Source organism: Coccinella septempunctata, chromosome 1 (assembly GCF_907165205.1).
Source record: "Coccinella septempunctata chromosome 1, icCocSept1.1, whole genome shotgun sequence".
In the NCBI taxonomy this organism is placed as follows: Eukaryota; Metazoa; Arthropoda; class Insecta; order Coleoptera; family Coccinellidae; genus Coccinella; species Coccinella septempunctata.
The window spans coordinates 14,233,798-14,252,549 of NC_058189.1; positions in this window are offsets into that span (position 1 = coordinate 14,233,798).

Sequence of the window (18,752 nt, forward strand, 5' to 3'; positions counted from 1 at the left end):
TTTCAAATCGTCCATGTAAAGGAGATGATTCAGTTTCATCATAGTTCTACTGCCGCTCTTGATGGAAAATCCGTAGTCCGTAGAATTCAATCTATGAGACAAGGGATTCAGGGCCATGCAGAACCACAGAGGGCTCAGCGAGTCTCCTTGGAAAATTCCGCGTCTTATTGGAATAGGTCCTGTTGTAATGGAGCAATCTGCTGCTTTCATTTGGAGACTAGTACGCCAGGTTGACATGGCGTTTTTCAGGAACTTAACAATATTGGGATCCACCTTGTAAATCTTCAAGATCGTCAAGAGCCATTCGTGAGGTATAGAATCGAATGCTTTTTTGTAGTCTATGTAGGCAGCGTAAAGATTCCTTCGCTTGGAGAACGCTTGATTGCAGATAACTGAATCTATTATTAGTTGTTCTTTGCACCCTCGGCTGTCTTTGGTGCATCCTTTCTGTTGCATGGCGATGATGTTATTTCTTTCGCAATGGTTGTGAATTCGGTTTGATATGCACGATGTGATTAATTTGTACATCGTTGGAAGACATGTGATCGGTCGGTACTTGGATGGGTCTTCTGTATTCCTTTGGTCTTTAGGTAACAGGTATGTTGTGCCATGTGTGTTGTTGGACGGACTAACCCAAACCTGCCACCGCGAACAACGGTCTATTGTAGCACTGTGCCATGTGTAAGGAATACTGGCATTCTTTCAGGATTTTCAATGACATCATTTATTGCGGAGGTCAATTTGTCATGCATGATCCAAAGTTTCTTGATCCAGAAGTTCTGTAATCCATCAGGCCCAGGTGCTTTCCAGTTGTGCAGTCCTCTGATAGCTGATTTTACTTCTTCAATCGTGATCATGTCATGCTGCATCGGCTCATATCTTATAGCTTCAGATTTTTCATCTTCAATCCATCCGGATCTCCATTGAACTGAGGTTTTGTTGACAATTGTTCGGTCCAGAATTGTTCAATGGCTTCCTTTGGTGGTAACTTTCCATTTTCTCCATCCGACGATGTGAGCGACCGGTAGAAAGATTCTTCCGACTTTTCGAATGAATTATTGTCTCTTTTCCGGCTATAATTGCTTTTATATCTCCTCAAGCGTTCTGCATACAGACTTAATTTTTGCTTCAGAGTGTCGAGGCAATGGTGAGCTGTAGCATTCTCCGTCTCTCGTTCTGTGTGTGTCCTGTTTCTATCCATGATCTCTTTGGCAGCTTTCACAACCTTTCTTCCTCGATTCCCGTTAAAGTACTCCGTCAGTCGTCCAATGTGTCTTCTTAGCCTTTCTGTTTTGTGTTGAAGACGTTTCTGCCATGCTGGCGCGTGTAATTTGTGTAATTTTGGACCATCGTTGTTCGTTCGGCGAATTTTTGCCCCCATGGTTTTCGCTGTCGTCAGCGCTGCACAGTGAAAAACTAGATGCAGATATTCCAATGAACTTCCGTTCTGTAGGTATTCAGGTAAAACGTCCTTATTCAAGATGTCGATTATAAGTGACAGTTTTTTGGATGTATTGAGTCGTGGAGGTGCTACTCGATGAAGAGGATCTGTTCCTTCCAGTTCGGCAAAGTATCTCCTCATGTCAGAGTCAACTTGTCGGTGGAGCTCTTCCCTATCGTCCTGGTGTTCAGGCTCATTTGCTTTGCAAGAAGGACTTTCAGTATCAATGTCTTCTGGGTGTTGTTGCCCAGGTATGTGAACTTCATCAGAGGTGTTGGTGTTATTCTCCATTGCTAGCGGACGCTGAAGTTCTCGTTTAATTGCGTCGATTCGGGCCGTTGGTACTAGTTCATTTCTCAGAATTACGCGGTACTGGTCTGCCACTCGTTGTTCAGTGACATTGACATTTGGGTAGGCAATGCAGAATTCCTCATGGAGCCTTTTCCTATAGTTGTTCGTGTTCTGCCCTAGTCCCGTGATGGAGTTATATATGCGCACAATAGTTTCATTCATGGACGTTGTCCACTTCATGCGCTTTCTCACTAATCCCGCTTGGGTGAGCACTGGCTGAATATCCTGCGCAGCACCTTCAGCGGTTCGAGTCGGCAATTGAATTGGACTCGTTGGTTGCTGTTGTTGCTTTGGAGCTGTAGCTTCTTTTGCAGCAGGAGCCCGCTTCCTCAACATCCTGCCACCGACGTCCCGCATGCTGTCATGTCCAGCGCCGGCTCCAAACATGCCCTGACGATCCCCAGGCAGCGACTTGTTTCCGAGGCTTCTCGTAATCACCATTTTCATGGGTTTGTGCTCCCTTTTCTCGGTTTGGGTGAGGGGGTAGAGAAATGAGAGCAGAAAGAGCACCCCTATGAAGGATGTGAAAGAGAGAGGAAGAAGGAATGGGACTGCGGACAGCAGGCGTGGCTGGCTGCACCGTCTACGTCGTTACGATGGCTACCTGGCAGGCCAGACATTATAATAATTATTATTATTATTATTATTATTAAATACCGAAAAACTTTCTATGATATTCATCATTTCCAAATTCGCCGCACGTAGCATTCAATCTTAGTGATGATTCACGTTGAATTTTGGGGAATCATTATTGAAAATAATGAACCCAAACTGGGGTTGAGGACCATCTCCGTTAAAATTTTGACATGGCAAATTAGTTTCCGCCTCATCCGATCTTCCAAGTCCATTCACTGCTCGAATGAAAAACTTTGTCCTGCAGGCTGCATTAAAACCTGAACCGCAGGCAGGAAATACTTCGTATCTTTCGTGCTGAGTGAAACAGGAGTCATCCGAGCTGTAGGCGAAGTTTTCTAATTTGCACCGATTGCCCGTTTTCCCACCCCTCTGTCGTCTGCCCGAGTAACTTTTTAAATGGAAAGAACTAACAAACTGGAATATTTATTCATTCAGGACGAGGATGAATATCAGCGAGAATCACTCTACGGGAGAAAATCAAGAAACAATGGCTTTGATACAATTCTGAAAGATCGCATCGGAGCCCTCTTCAAATAGAATCTTTTTCCCTCACGTTGCATTCAGTCGGAAGCCATTCAGTGAGTGAATTCTTCGATAAAGAATTTGTGGACAACGGAAATTTCCATCTGAATCCAATTATTTCAGATTATTTTTGCGATCACTGTCAGCCCTTCCCTTTAGTTTCTCTGTTTGTTTCCGTTTTTCAATTTTCGCTCATCCATGATTCAGTCTGATTAATTTCGAATTATCTCACAACAAAATAGCCAGATATTATATGTTTTCAACTGTTCGAATCAATATTGATAAAATTTTCAATACCACAAGGAATTGTACTGACCTATTTCTGAAGGCTAGCATTTCGTGTTTCCAACTCGTACATCGCTAACGGCTTGTTCTGTATCCTCATTTTCTCATTATGTATGCTTTCACTTGTGATGCTTCCCAAACATCGTTCAAGAACTGCCGTAACCAACTAGCTGTTTTCCTGAATTTCAAAATATATATCATTAAAATCCTTATAACTCAAATATATCGAAAACATTTTTCTGTGACGAAACCATAAATATAATGCACCAAACACGAAAAAACTATACTCCATTCACTTTTATTTTAGCACTCGGTTGGCCATGGAAATTTGACACATTTCACTCTGTATAGTACGAAAATGTGGGGTTATGAAGGTTGTCAAAACATTTTTGGGTTTTAAATCAACGCTATGTTGCCCGATCTACGTAAACGTTTCTGTTATTACGTATTTTATCACAATGTCGAATCTTTCGGAAAATATATGACGAACATAATTGAAGCTTATACAAACTGATTGAAGGCATACCAAATCCAGTTATTTGCATGGAAAATACAAGAGAACAGCATAATATCATAATATGCACTAGCTTGAGGAGAGTTAATGTTTGTTATCTTCTTTGGCTGAAGTTTGAATACGTTACATCAATTGTAGATTTCAAAAATATTAACCCGAAGATGAAATGCATATGATGCAGTGTTTGGGAATCTCCCGAAGGAATTAACCGGTAATCACAAGAATGTTAAATTCTTCAACAAAAATCATCTTGCATCAATATAAGTAAAAAGAATTAAAGGAAGTTTCAAGTCAAGATGAACTTCACCTTTGAACAAAAATTTCACATTCACAACAATTAACAGGACAACTGGCGCGTATTTGTGGCTGTTCATCTTAATACATTGATATAATAATAATTAGGTATTTATTGGTACCTTAAGACATTTACAATGCATAGGACAAGTCAAATGAAAAATAGAAAAATCAATTTTCGGGAACTCTAGGAATTCTAGGATGACATTCATCGAAAATCCTGTAGTAAATTTTTCGCATTAATTCACTCAAACATAAAATTATCAAATGCCACCACTCTTTTGGTTGTCCCAATAGAAGGAAATTCTTTGCCATCCTCTTCATTCACAATTTTTCTGATTGTGGAAATATTCAGCTGAAATATAAGTCGTTTAGATTCAGATGAAACATTATATAAATTCTCTTATATTGAATAGGTTCGCTACCGTCTGACGTATTGTGGATTTTAGAATATCAGGGTATAACTATTTGAATGAGCGGACCTGAATTCTAAATCGCACTTCCCGAAACTCTGTCTCCTTTTTCAATCACTTTCGGCATTTTCTTAATAAAAATTGATATTAGTTGTGGCAACGGCGTTATGCCATTAACGACATTTCATGAGTGCCAACCTTACTCCGTTCTAGTTACAAAAACTTGAGAAAATTATTTCATGGCCAACCGACTGCTGAAATAAATTTGAATGGAGTATAATTTAATTAGTTTTCTCAAGCTTTCATATCAACAGAAATTATTGTAGCAACTTCAAACTCTAGGGTTATAACTACCTACTTAAATAATAAACAATAACTTATTTTACTTAATTAAATTTTCAAACTGAAACCCTTTTTGTGCCTGTATCCCAAACGATCGACAAATTCTATTCTGATTCTAGTTTCTAAGTCCGTTTTTTGAGTTGTTTCAGGTTTTGTTTTATAAACAACATTTTTCAATTTCTGTTAATATGACAGCTTTAGAAAACTGAAAAAAATTAGGAATTTTGACAATAAGCTGTCATGTTAACAAAGATAACACTAGCAAGTTCAAACTCTAGTCTAGGGCTATAATCTGGAGCGAGAGACCTTTAAAATGAGGTATCACTCGACCCCCCTTCTCATTACAAAAACTAGGGGTGACACTCACCACCGCTCCTGGGGTGAAGCTAAAGACAAGATAATATGCCTAAAATGTGCCCCTCTTAAAAAGAGTGCGAGAAAATGAATTAATTCCATACTTTATATACACACTGTATATACTAATTCCGTAAGCACCGAGTGGGAGAGACAAGAATAAGGGGAAAAACTGCTGATTTAGAGGTATGGGAAATCTCTATATCTGCACGTCTTTGTTTGCGAAAATGCCAAACGAAATACGAATTACTAGAGCATAACCAGCGAATACTCTCGACCCGAGAGCCTGATCGGAAAACCTAAAAAAAAAATTTCTAAAAAATATGCGATTTTTGACGCAAACAATAAACAAATCCACTTCAGTTGACATGACTGACTGAAGTGAGGTTAGCACCGATCACAGACAGGGCTCGTTACGAACGATTCAACTCATCGATAGGGGAGAATAGTGTTTTTGGCCTCGATATTTATGAAATTCATTTCGATATGGCTTTTTGAGGTAAATTGGCCTGAAAAGGTGGATCCCCTCGTCTGATAGTCTATATTGAACTTACTTCTTCTGACACCAAGAAAATAACTATAAAAAACGAATGATAGCAGGAACTAATTTGAAATTTTTGAAATAACCTTTGTATGCATTACAATATCTACCGAACAAGAAGTCATTTTTGTATAATATTGTATGTCTTTCCACTATACAAAATAAACAACAAATATTAGGTAACGAAGTAAAGTGAAGAAAAACAACTATACATCCAACATTTAAATAGTTCGAATTCGGCCATATAGGTGTGTCCAGTCTTTGTTCTGTTTACGTGACACTTTTCCATTCTTATGCCCCCTTCACTCTTTTTTTACCTCCATTATAATAAGTCCTACAGGGTAAAACGTGCAACTTTGCGACTTTTGAGAGTTCGTCAAAAACAAACGAATATCGACAAACCACCACATTGCCATGTTAGCACGCAATGTAATAAAAAAGTTCGCCGGGGAATAACCATACCTATACGGTGTCCCCTGGTTGGTCTGAGAATTTCAAGATCTTGAAAGTTCCCGAGTCAAGACAAGATATACTTATGTCAAGAAAACGTCCAGACAAGGTTTTTTTGAATTTATTGACTGATTTCAATACATGACAAGAAGTTGTTACCAAGATAAGAATTCTTGTCTTGTCGACCACTATATGGTCTGTTACGTTGGGGTGACCAAAGATTATGAAGTAGAAAGATAGGAAACGCCCTCGTATCTCTAGTACTAAAAACCGATTACATTGTAATCGGTCAGTGTAAGATGTCTAAAACACTGGTTGGTGTATGCACTTGTCACTTTTGCAAGCATCAACATTTCAGCAAATCGGGGGTATGGAATCAGTTTCGTGGCGGCGCCACCCTGTCATTTGCTTTGTTTTATCCTTGTTCTACCAAAGGAAATTCAATGATACTCTTTCGTTTTATTTTGTTTTGCGTTGATATCGAACATCGATCAACGAGTGCAAAATATGAACTGGCTCATTTTGTGAGCTGTTAAGGATTATTTGTGATTTACAGTTTAATTTTCGTTGTAAAAACGAATCTGCCGATATTTCAACACTGTCGAATAGGAGTTCGAAGGAGTATATACTGTTCTTCTTCAAGATCATTTCCGTTTGACAACTTGAATTCGTGAGGGGGTAATTCAATATGATTTTAATAAAACATCTGCTTGGTCAAATATCTAATATATTCAGTTGACGGAAAGGGTAGTTTCAATATATCCACTCAGGAGGAATAGTTGAAGAGCAGACTCGAATAGATTAATGTATTTCTGATTCTCAATACATGCTCACAATTTACATTACGTATTTCCAATACAGTTTCTTTGAAATATTGCCAAAGTTGCCATCAAACTTAGCTCTATTCGTCCCAAATGTACGATCAACTGATTTGGTTCTGCCTCAAATTCCAACAACAACGAATTCTTATATCGATTGAAATTTATTCTGGGAGGATTCTGCATTTCTTAATAAACTTTTTTTTTTTTCACTCCCAATCCCTGAAACAAAATCAATTAAAAATGAAATAAACGATTTGCTCCTGCGTAAATTTTGGCACTAATTTGTCAGGAGCAAATTAACTAGAAAAAATTGTTGCCTGACAATGAACTGAAAATAAAGAACGTTGAAATTATAATTTGATTTTTCGTCTGATGAAGGAGTCTGATATAAACTCCGAAACGTTACAACATAAAATTATAATTTCAATGTTCTTTATTTTCAGTTCATTGTCAGGCAACAATTTTTTCTAGTTAATTTGCTCCTGACAAATCAGTGCAAGAATTTACGAAGGAGCAAATCGTTTATTTAATTTTTAATTGATTTTGTTTCAGGGATTGGGAGTGAAAACCCTAAAAAGTTTATTACCGAATTCTTAGCTGTAGTTCTTGATTGTCCATACAGAAAACTGAACTCGATTTCACACACCAGTAATCGTTTATGAATACAACATATTCGTAAGTCGTAGGAAAGTATTCAAATTATTTTCAAATATCAATTGACAATGCTCTGTCAAATTCTAAACAGCGCTACCTACAGTGGGAAAAACGGAACTGATCCCATATCCTCACGAAATTAAAAACGAAATCGAATCAGTGAATACACCCAAGTTTTAGACATCTTAGGTCAGTGAAAACACGTTTGACAATGAGATGGCGCTGAAAACGAACTATCAATACACTTTAATAAAAGTTTTCTGTTTTATAATTTAGAGGCGCGAAATTCGAATTCTATTCCTTCAGTGGAATTGATCGACTTTGTTGAGACCAGAAAACAAACATCCTGAGCGACAAAACAAAAGTATTGTTTTGTTTTGTGATCAGGATGTTAGTTTTCATCTGAACATCAATTGATATCAATGAAATACACTGTTGAATGTGCTATATTTTTATTTGCAATTTATGAAAAATTCAAAATTATGGACAACAAATAGACCTTCGAAATGACACAAAAGTATATGGTCATAATTTCCCCTCAATGGACCCTTCATGCAAGGGATGCTTTCTGCATACAACAATTTATATGGATGAACAGTTCTCAATTGACTTGCAGTAAAATGTTCTCTACACATGGTGTAGTCAGTAGTGTTTGCTAAATTCATTGTCTTAACGAAGCACTGAAAATAAAAATCAATGAATGACCGAGTCACATGCTACAAGTTTTAATACATACTTTCCATTTTCCGTAGTAAAATAAGAAACTTGATTTCGGAAAATCCATTGTATTATTTGATCCACAGTTCTTCACCATTCAATAATTTTCGAACAATATTTTGGGGTTTTCATCAAGAAATTAGCCAAAAAATTCAATGATCAACAACTAAAGAAGGAGCTTGATAAACAAAAATCGGTACAAGAATAAAAATATTCTAAACCTCTTTGATCAAAATGGCAATCTGAAATCTTATAACATTTCATATGTTTCTTGAAATGGCGTTCAAGTTAATATTTTAATCAATCTTAGCGTCTTGAAAACACGTTTGACACACAGATGGCGCTCATATCACATTAGTCGCTTCGTTTCCCATCTTTCTACTCTATAATCTTTGGGGGTGACAAAATGGATGAATCACGTCGACACTAAAATTTTCGATAAAATAATCGCAATATTTACCAACATTTTCAACAGATTGAACAAAAAATTATCTTGCACTGCTTTAAGTGACTTTTCCTTAGACTTCTCCCAATTCTGCTACAACAAATAGCAGTAGAAGAATACTAAATGGTATTTCACCCTATCAACGGTGATATCCATTTCAAGATGGATGCATTTACCCAGGAATCCTCTGCTTCATTCAGTAACCAATGGCGATCGATATCTGAAAGAAAGGAAAAACTCTTGATGCGAAATAATAAATATCGAATAAAATATGATTATTCAGAATTTTTCTCCATATTTCTCTTCTCATTAATTCAAATAAATCCCACGAAAATACGTCACGAACATTCATGTTTCGCCGCTAACTCCACACTAAACAAAAACAGAACAGGTTTTGTGGAAATTGGAACAAACCACGAATGTATTATACAAAATGTAAACTGTAAAGGCCAGACAGATAAATTTTCCTCGATTAACCGTTCAGCATTTAGGCGGACGATGCCATAAATGCTAAACATGAAATGAAATCGATTTGCTCGCGTCTATACGTACCTTAAATTTAATAATACCTGTGGACTGCTTTGAAGGGCAATATTTTATTGAGGCTCTGCTTCAGAGGCAATCGGATTGTTTCGCTCGATTCGTGGCGTCTTCGCATCCATGCACTTTCGGTTACTCATTTGGAAAAGGCAAGCAAGCTCCTTCGATATTGAATACTAATCTGGACATGAAATATTGAGCGAGTTTGCTGGACAGATATTTTCGTAAAGATGAATCATACTTGAGATATAAAGATCGTAGAAATAGATATCTAGACAGGTAGAATATTCATGAATAAGCTGCGCCTAATGATGCTTTTCATAGAAAATTCGCAACGTCTGCAAACGTACCTCACATAGATTCAGTCAACAAAAAAGAAGTTTATATTGTGGTATCCTCAATGTTTATTTGACTCGTCTAGTGATGAGCAAGATTTTCAGGAATATAAATAATCAAGAAATGAGAAGGTTTTCTCACCATTCTCTATTCAAAACTTTACCCCTTCAGGTAACTGCCACTGATTGGAGATGAGGTTTTTACTTGATATCAACACTGGAAGAATATATAACGAAACTTGGTAGGTCTAACGTTTACGGAATTCCTAGAATGTTATCACTACGGAGTGAAAAATTACCTCATTAAATTTTGCATCAGAATTTTTTCCTATCGAATTTATATGAAAAGATTCAAAGGAATATTTATTTTTTTATCGCCCTACATCTGACTCAATGGTCATAATTTACATTTATCATTTCCCCATGAATTACATGAATAGAAGAATAAGGATCCAAAGGTTTGCATGAAAAATTATGATGCAGAACGTTCTCGGGTTTTACATGTCTGATATTTCGGGATTATGAAAATCGTCAGAATCTTCAAATTCATTTGTGTCAGTGATGTGATAGGGGCCAATTCCACCAAGGATATAAACCATGATTAGGCGTAACTGGCGTTCAGGAAAAACACTTGCTGATTTATGTCGATGACGCATCATCAGTTATGATGGAGTGTCTCTTTGTTTTGTGGGTTCTTTACCCTACTTATTTCACATTATAGACAAAGTTGATGTCAAGGTCGGAGACAGGGTCTTTGAATTTTAATTTGAGTTTGAGTTGAGCGGAGTTAATCACTGTTTGGTGAAATTGGCCCTAAGTTTAAATTATTCAACTTATTCTATTCTGAAGATTTCAGACAAGCACTCATTTTACCCTCAAAGAGCTGTAACTTGGGTGAAGTGTTATAATAACAATTTTCTATCTGAAAACCTTCGCTTCAATTCAGATTTCAGCATACATTCCGAAAAACTAGTGTAATAAAGCACCCCGTATCTTGAGTCAATGGAAGAGCGGCTTTCCACTGAACAAGGGGTGATTATTTTTTAGATGTTGAACACACAAAATTGAAGGCTCTCTTGAAGGAAAAAAAAAAGTGGATTCGGCTCGTCGCGCGAAGGCAGGTCTTTGATGTTATTTCTTTAATTTTTCTGGGGGGAAAGTTTAAATTGAACTCATGTGAAAATTAACAAATACTGTATTGAAAAGAATTAAAACTTCTTTACAAGCACGTACTTGGTCGACGACGACCAACTTAAATCTTTCTCATAACACATGCAGAAATCGCAAAACAATAAACAGTGATTCCATCAACAAAATATTGGGTTAAAATCTATTTCCCAATACGAGAACACTAAAAATATAATCAATAAATTTTTAGAGGAGCTTTCAGGACTCTGGACAAACAAAAATTGGAACTTTCTACCTTTTTCTGCGACCGTCTTTCGCCTGATGGTGAACTTTTTCGATCACCAGACTTTCTACGCACAAAACGGCGAATTCTTTACACTCAACTGAACTTCCCGCACTTTTCCGTCGCAAACAATTAACGCTTTTCGTTTCGACCCTATCCAAAATTCCTATATCCTATCTTCACCACAAATAAAAAAAAATTACTCCGCCCAAAACTGACTTTAACTTCGATACGAACTCTCTTACACTATTCCCTGAATAGCTTATACCTGTCTTCCCTTTCTCGAACCGCCGAATCTACTCTCGGACTTCCGAATCTACTCATCTCTTCCGCCTTACCGACTCTCTTTTCTTTTGATGTAGCAGGGGGAAAATATGCAAGGCAGACGAACACACCCTCTCCTGAGGGGGAACAGTGTGGAGATTCTCACTCTCTTGAGCTTAAGACCCACTAAAAACCCTAAGCTGCTTTTTCATAGGTTCCGGGCATTTTGCCTATTAACCAGCAGACTCTTTTGGTTTCTCGACTCTCACACGATCATAGTCGTGTTGATAGTTGTATGCTGCCTATATCTTTTATGGGTTAAGCTCTTCTTTGGTTACATTTAAATCCTTAAGTGATCTCTCGGTCTTCGGTGGTAGGTTCTTGACCTTCTAGCTTCTTCTGTTGGATCGTAGTCGACTAATCTTCGTAAGTTTTTGGCTTTGTCGAATATCCTTTCCACCTCCCTCTTCATAAATTCTGTAACTGGTTCCCATTCCAAGTCCTTGTAGATTTCTTTGTTCCTAACAAACCAGGGTACATCCATCGCAATTCTAAGGAGTTTATTCTCAGTGGCCTGTATTCTCTTGATGTGGGTCTCGGCTGCGAAGCCCCATGCCGCCGATCCATATGTGAGTTGTGGTCGCGCGGTAGTTTTAATCATCGTCAACTTGATGTTCTTATTCATATGACTTCTTCTGCCTATGAGTGGATAAAGTCTACTCATTGCGGCTTTTGTTTTATCAACTGCATATTGATGTGGTTTTTCCATGTTAGTCCTCCGTCAAGCTTCACTCCTAGGTATGTTGCTTCATTTTCCCATTCAACCTCTTCTCCATCAACTTCAAGGTTTTCTTCCATCCTCAATCTTCTCTTTTGCAGTAATATTGCTCGAGTCTTTCTTCCATTGATTTGGATTTTCCATTTGATGCACCATTTGAGTAATTATTCATCTATGGTTTCCTGTAGTTTCTGGTGTATGATCTCTGGGCGTCGATGTCTGAACGCTATTACTGTGTCATCTGCGTACAAGGTAAGCATATTCCTAGCATTCATCGGGATATCGTGAACGTATATTTCGTAAAACAGAGGTCCAAGTACCGATCCTTGAGGCACTGCCGCTTCCAATTGTCTGGTTTGAGAGGTTGCTCCATCTATCTTTACATTAAAGTTTCTATTCCTCAGATAGTTCCTTATTATAATCTTGCACAGCTTGGTCGAATATCCTGCTTTTTTCATCTTGTAGATTAGGACTTCGTGCCATACTCTATCAAAAGCTCTCTCGATATCCATCAGAACTAATCCTGTGGCCTGTTCGGTCTGCATTTCTTCGGTGACATATTCTATGAGTCGTAGCAATTGGAATTCAGTCGAATGTTCTCGTCGAAATCCAAATTGTTAGGGTGGAATTATCTTCAACATTTCTGTTTCCTCATTCAGCCTTTTAGCGATAACCCTCTCGACGATTTTCCCTAGTGCTGATAGTAGACTGATTGGTCTATAATTTTGAGGAAATTTCCGTTCCTCCGTTCCTTTCCAGGCTTGTTGAAAACTATCATTTCTGCAGTTTTCCATCTCTTTGGGTAGTATTCGGTCCTCATCACTCCGTTTGTTATATTCGTCAAGGCTGCTATTCCTTTTCTAGGCAATTTCTTCAACATATAATTCGTTATCCTATCTTCTCCCGGCGCTTTCCTGTTTTTCAATTTCATTATGGTCTCTTTGATTTCTGTTGGTGAAGCCGGTTTTGGAATGATTTCGGTTTCCGGTGGTTCCATCATCAGTTCTTCATTTGCCTCCACTTCTTCTTCTAGATCTTCATTGTCATCATCATTTCTGTAGTTTATTCTGGCTTCTCTCTCAATTGAGTCGGCCAGTGCTTCGGCTTTCTCAAGTCTCGTATATACCATTCCGTTTGCTCCATGCAGTGGAGGTATAACTGTCCGTTCTCGTCGTAAGCGTTTCTGCATTTTCCAAGCCGAGTGATCTATTGTATTCAGTTCCCTTAATCTCTGGTGCCATCTGTTATTACGCAGTTCTGTTAAAGCATTTTTCAATATCTGGCTATGCTTATTCAGTTTCTTCTTGTCTTCTTCTCTTTTTGTTGTTCTGTAGATTTTTCTGAGTCTTCTGTTCTTTTTTATAAGTTCCTTTATATCCCTTGGCGTATCTCCGTGTGAATGTTTCGGAATTGGTTTCCTTATTCTCTTGGTGCTTTCTTCATAGGCTTCTTTTATTTGATTTTCCAATTTTTCAACTGCTTCATCTAATTCATCCCGGGTGTTTATTTGGGGAATTTCCGTGATTTTCTCCTGAAGTAAATTCTTATATTTCTCCCAGTCTGTGCGATCCTTGGTTTGTGTCTCTTCTTCGTTTCTTGGGCCATGTCCCACTATGAATTCTATGGGATTGTGGTCTGAAGTTCCGTCTTCTATTGTATCAATGCTGATTTCTTCAGTGATGTCTTTCATCACGACAATGTCCAGTACATCGGGTAGTCCATTTACTCTTGGTATGTAGGTCGGTATATCAGGTCCTATTACAGCTGCATTAAGTTTTTCAGCATAATTCTTCAGTCTTCTCCCGTTGGTATTTTCCACTCTTCTATTCCATTCCTGCGATTTGCAGTTAAGATCACCAATTATGATTTTAGGGTGTCTTCCTTCTAGTAGCATTTTTAGATCCTCTTCCAGCATGTCCTTATCCGGTGATTTATAAGTTGAAATAATCTTCACTTGTCCTCGATTAGTATTCACAATAATCGATATTGCTTCTACTTCTTGTCCATTGAGTATTTGGTCGAAATGGTGATCCATATTCCTTCTAGCCAGTATAGCAACGCCACCTGTGCTGTTAGGTCTATCATTTCTGTAGATATCGTAATTGGGAAATGCTATCCGAACGTTGGGGTTAAGTCTTGTTTCTTGGAGAGCTATGACATCCGGTCTCTTCTCTTCAATCAGTTCTTCGAATTCTGGTCTGAGGGCTCTCAATCCTTCGACGTTCCATCATTTATCTTTTTTTTTTTTTTTTTTTTTTTGGTGTAGCAGGGGGAAAATCTGCAAACAGACGAACACACCCTCTCCTGAGGGGGAACAGTGTGGGGATTCTCACTCTCTGAGCTCGAGACCCACTAAAAACCCTTAACTGCTTCTTCATAGGTTCCGGGCATTTTGCCTATTAACCAGTTGACTCTTATCGTTTCTGGACTCTCACACGATCGTAGTCGTGTTGATATTTGTATGCTGCCTATAGCTTTTATAGGTTAAGCTCTTCTTTGGTTACATTCAAATCCTTAACTGATCTCTGGGTCTTCGGTGGTAGGTTCTTGACCTTCTAGCTTCTTCCGTTGGATCGTAGTCGACCAATCTTCGTAGTTCCTCATTTGGATGTTGTTTGGCTTTGTCGAATATCCTTTCCGCCTTTCTCTTCATAAATTCTGTAACTGGTTCCCATTCCAAGTCCTTGTAGATTTGTTTGTTCCTAACAAACCAGGGTACGTCCATCGCCATTCTAAGGAGTTTATTCTCAGTGGCCTGTATTTTCTTGATGTGGGTCTTGGCTGCGAAGCCCCATGCCGCCGAACCATATGTGAGTTGTGGTCGCGCAATTGTTTTAATCATCGTCAACTTGATGTTCTTATTCATATGACTTCTTCTGCCTATGAGTGGATAAAGTTTACTCATTGCGGCTTTTGTTTTATCAACTGCACATTTGATGTGGTTTTTCCATGTGAGTCCTCTGTCAAGCGTCACTCCTAGGTATGTTGCTTCATTTTTCCATTCAATCTCTTCTCCATCAACTTCAAGGTTTTCTTCCATCCCCAATCTTCTCTTTTGCAGTAATATTGCTTGAGTCTTTCTTCCATTGATTTGTATTTTCCATTTGATGCACCATTTGAGTAATTCATCTATGGCTTCCTGCAGTCTCCGGTGTATGATCTCTGGGCGTCGATGTCTGAACGCTATTCCTGTGTCATCTGCGTACAAGGTGAGCATATTTCTAGCATTCTTCGGGATATCATAGACGTATATTACGTAAAGCAGAGGTCCAAGTACCGATCCTTGAGGCACTCCCGCTTCTAATTGTCTGGTTTGAGAGGTTGCTCCATCTATTTTCACATAAAAGTTTCTATTCCTCAGATAGTTCCTTATAATCTTGCACAGCTTGGTCGAATATCCTGCTTTTTTCATCTTGTAGATTAGGCCTTCGTGCCATACTCTATCAAAAGCTCTCTCAATATCCATCAGAACTAATCCAGTGGCCTGTTTGGTCTGCATTCCTTCGGTGCCGTATTCTATGAGCCGTAGTAATTGGAGTTCAGTCGAATGTTCTCGTCGAAATCCAAATTGTTCAGGTGGAATTATCTTCAACATTTCTGTTTCCTCATTCAGCCTTTTAGCGATAACCCTCTCGACGATTTTTCCTAGTGCTGATAGTAGGCTGATTGGTCTATAAGTTTGAGGAAATTTCCGTTCCTCCGTTCCTTTCCAGGCTTGTTGAAAACTATCATTTCTGCAGTTTTCCATCTCTTTGGGTAGTATTCGGTCCTCATCACTCCGTTTGTTATATTCGTCAAGGCTGCTATTCCTTTTCTAGGCAATTTCTTCAACACATAATTCGTTATCTTATCTTCTCCCGGCGCTTTCCTGTTTTTCAATTTCATTATGATCTCTTTGATTTCTTCACAAACCTTTTAGGGCTTTCACTCCCAATCTCTGAAACAAAATTAATTAAAAATGAAATCAACGATTTGCTCCTGCGTGAATTCTAATTTGTCAGGAGTGAAAGCCCTAAAAGGTTTGTGAAGAGATGCAAAATCCTCCCAAAATAAATTTCAATCGATATCTTTGATTTCTGTTGGTGAAGCCGTTTTTGGAATGGTTTCGGTTTCCGTTGGTTCCATCATCAGTTCTTCGTTTGCCTCCACTTCTTCTTCTAGATCTTCATTGTCATCATCATTTCTGTAATTTATTCTGGCTTCTCTCTCAATTGAGTCGGCCAGTGCTTCGGCTTTCTCAAGTCTCGTATATACCATTCCGTTTGCTCCATGCAGTGGAGGTATAACTGTCCGTTCTCGTCGTAAGCGTTTTTGCATTTTCCAAGCCGAGTGATCTATTGTATTCAGTTCCCTTAATCTCTGGTGCCATCTGCTATTACGCAGTTCTGTTAAAGCATTTTTCAATATCTGGCTATGCTTATTCAGTTTCTTCTTGTCTTCTTCTCTTTTTGTTGTTCTGTAGATTTTTCTGAGTCTTCTGTTCTTTTTTATAAGTTCCTTTATATCCCTTGGCGTATCTCCGTGTGAATGTTTCGGAATTGGTTTCCTTATTCTCTTGGTGCTTTCTTCATAGGCTTCTTTTATTTGATTTTCCAATTTTTCAACTGCTTCATCTAATTCATCCCGGGTGTTTATTTGGGGAATTTCCCTGATTTTCTCCTGAAGTAAATTCTTATATTTCTCCCAGTCTGTGCGATCCTTGGTTTGTGTCTCTTCTTCGTTTCTTGGGCCATGTCCCACTATGAATTCTATGGGATTGTGGTCTGAAGTTCCGTCTTCTATTGTATCAATGCTGATTTCTTCAGTGATGTCTTTCATCACGACAATGTCCAGTACATCGGGTAGTCCATTTACTCTTGGTATGTAGGTCGGTATATCAGGTCCTATTACAGCTGCATTAAGTTTTTCAGCATAATTCTTCAGTCTTCTCCCGTTGGTATTTTCCACTCTACTATTCCATTCCTGCGATTTGCAGTTAAGATCACCAATTATGATTTTAGGGTGTCTTCCTTCTAGTAGCATTTTTAGATCCTCTTCCAGCATGTCCTTATCCGGTGATTTATAAGTTGAAATAATCGTCACTTGTCCTCGATTAGTATTCACAATAATCGATATTGCTTCTACTTCTTGTCCATTGAATATTTGGTCGAAATGGTGATCCATATTCTTTCCAGCCAGTATAGCAACGCCACCTGTGCTGTTAGGTCTATCATTTCTGTAGATATCGTAATTGGGAAATGCTATCCGAACGTTGGCGTTAAGTATTGTTTCTTGGAGAGCTATGACATCCGGTCTCTTCTCTTCAATCAGTTCTTCGAATTCTGATCTGCGGGCTCTCAGTCCTTCGACGTTCCAAGAGACAATTATGAGATTGTTCTTTATCGTCGTATCAGCCATTAAATATTCTTAATAATTTGCTGCATCTTCTTCTCAATCTCTTTCTCCAGATTGTGCATCATCGTGCTGAGGAGGTTTTTCGTGAACTTATCTAGTTCCTCAGTGATTCCAGAAATTCCTTTCCTGGTTTCGGCTTTTTTGACGGTTTTTGACTTTTCCTTCTTTTTCTCTGGATTCTCCGTGTCTTTGACCACTTTGGTTGCAGTTTCCTGGGGTTTCTTCACTTCCGAAGAGTTTTGGGATGGCCTCGGTGTATTTTGTGTTGGCCTCGAGCTGGTCTGGTTCGATCTTGGCGATCTCTTGGTCTTTTTAGTGACCAATTTCCATTCGCTACATCCCTTGTAGCTGGCTGGATGTCCTTGCTCTCCGCAGAGAACACAAGAGGCATTTCGCTCCTCGTTCTCCCTGGTAAGCGTACACTCCTTGGAGCTGTGATTACCGGAGCATTTCACGCACCTCCATGGAAAAGTGCACTTACTTTGGGCATGTCCATATCGCTGACAGCGGTAACATTGTCCAGGCCCAATCGTCCTTCTCTTAGGTTCAACAACACAGTTCATGTTGTAGAGCCTTTTCACCTCGAAGATATCCTTATTCTGGGTTTTAACCAGCAATAAGGGCATCGGCTGTTTTGTTTTATTTGAGGTCATCCTTATGACCTCAGCATCGACGATCCCTTGATCCTTGAGGTCGTCAAGGATCGTCGGGATATCTGCATCTAGCGGTAGGTATCTCACTACCGCGTATATTTTCTTTTCTTCCTCCCGTTGAAGAGTGTAAAACTCCCTATTTATTTTATGAAGGAAGTCCGTCATCCTTCTATGATCATCGGCGCTTTGTGGGACGATTCTTATACCGTCCTTTACTGTCGTCGCTCTTTGGTATTTAATACCGTTTCGCATTAACGCGTTCGAAATTGAAGTCCATTCGGACGTACCTCTCAGGGTGACAGGGGGGATTTTTTCTTTTCTCTCCACTGGAGTGGTTTTCTCTTGGTCTGGGGTTTCCAAGACTCTTTTCTTGTTTGTATCTTCTTTTGACGAGGAGCTATCCTTTCTCACTCTTTTGGCGGGTGGGGAAATTTTGGTTTGAGGGGTTTTGACCACCTCCATCTTCTGTTTTTGAACCGGTAAGTTCACTTCTTGGACATTTTTCAAAATAATGTTCTTCTTGAGTGCTTTGGAGTAACTTTCCTTATTTCCCTCCTGCAACTCGAGCCTCTCCCTGAGATTTTTGATCTCAGCAAC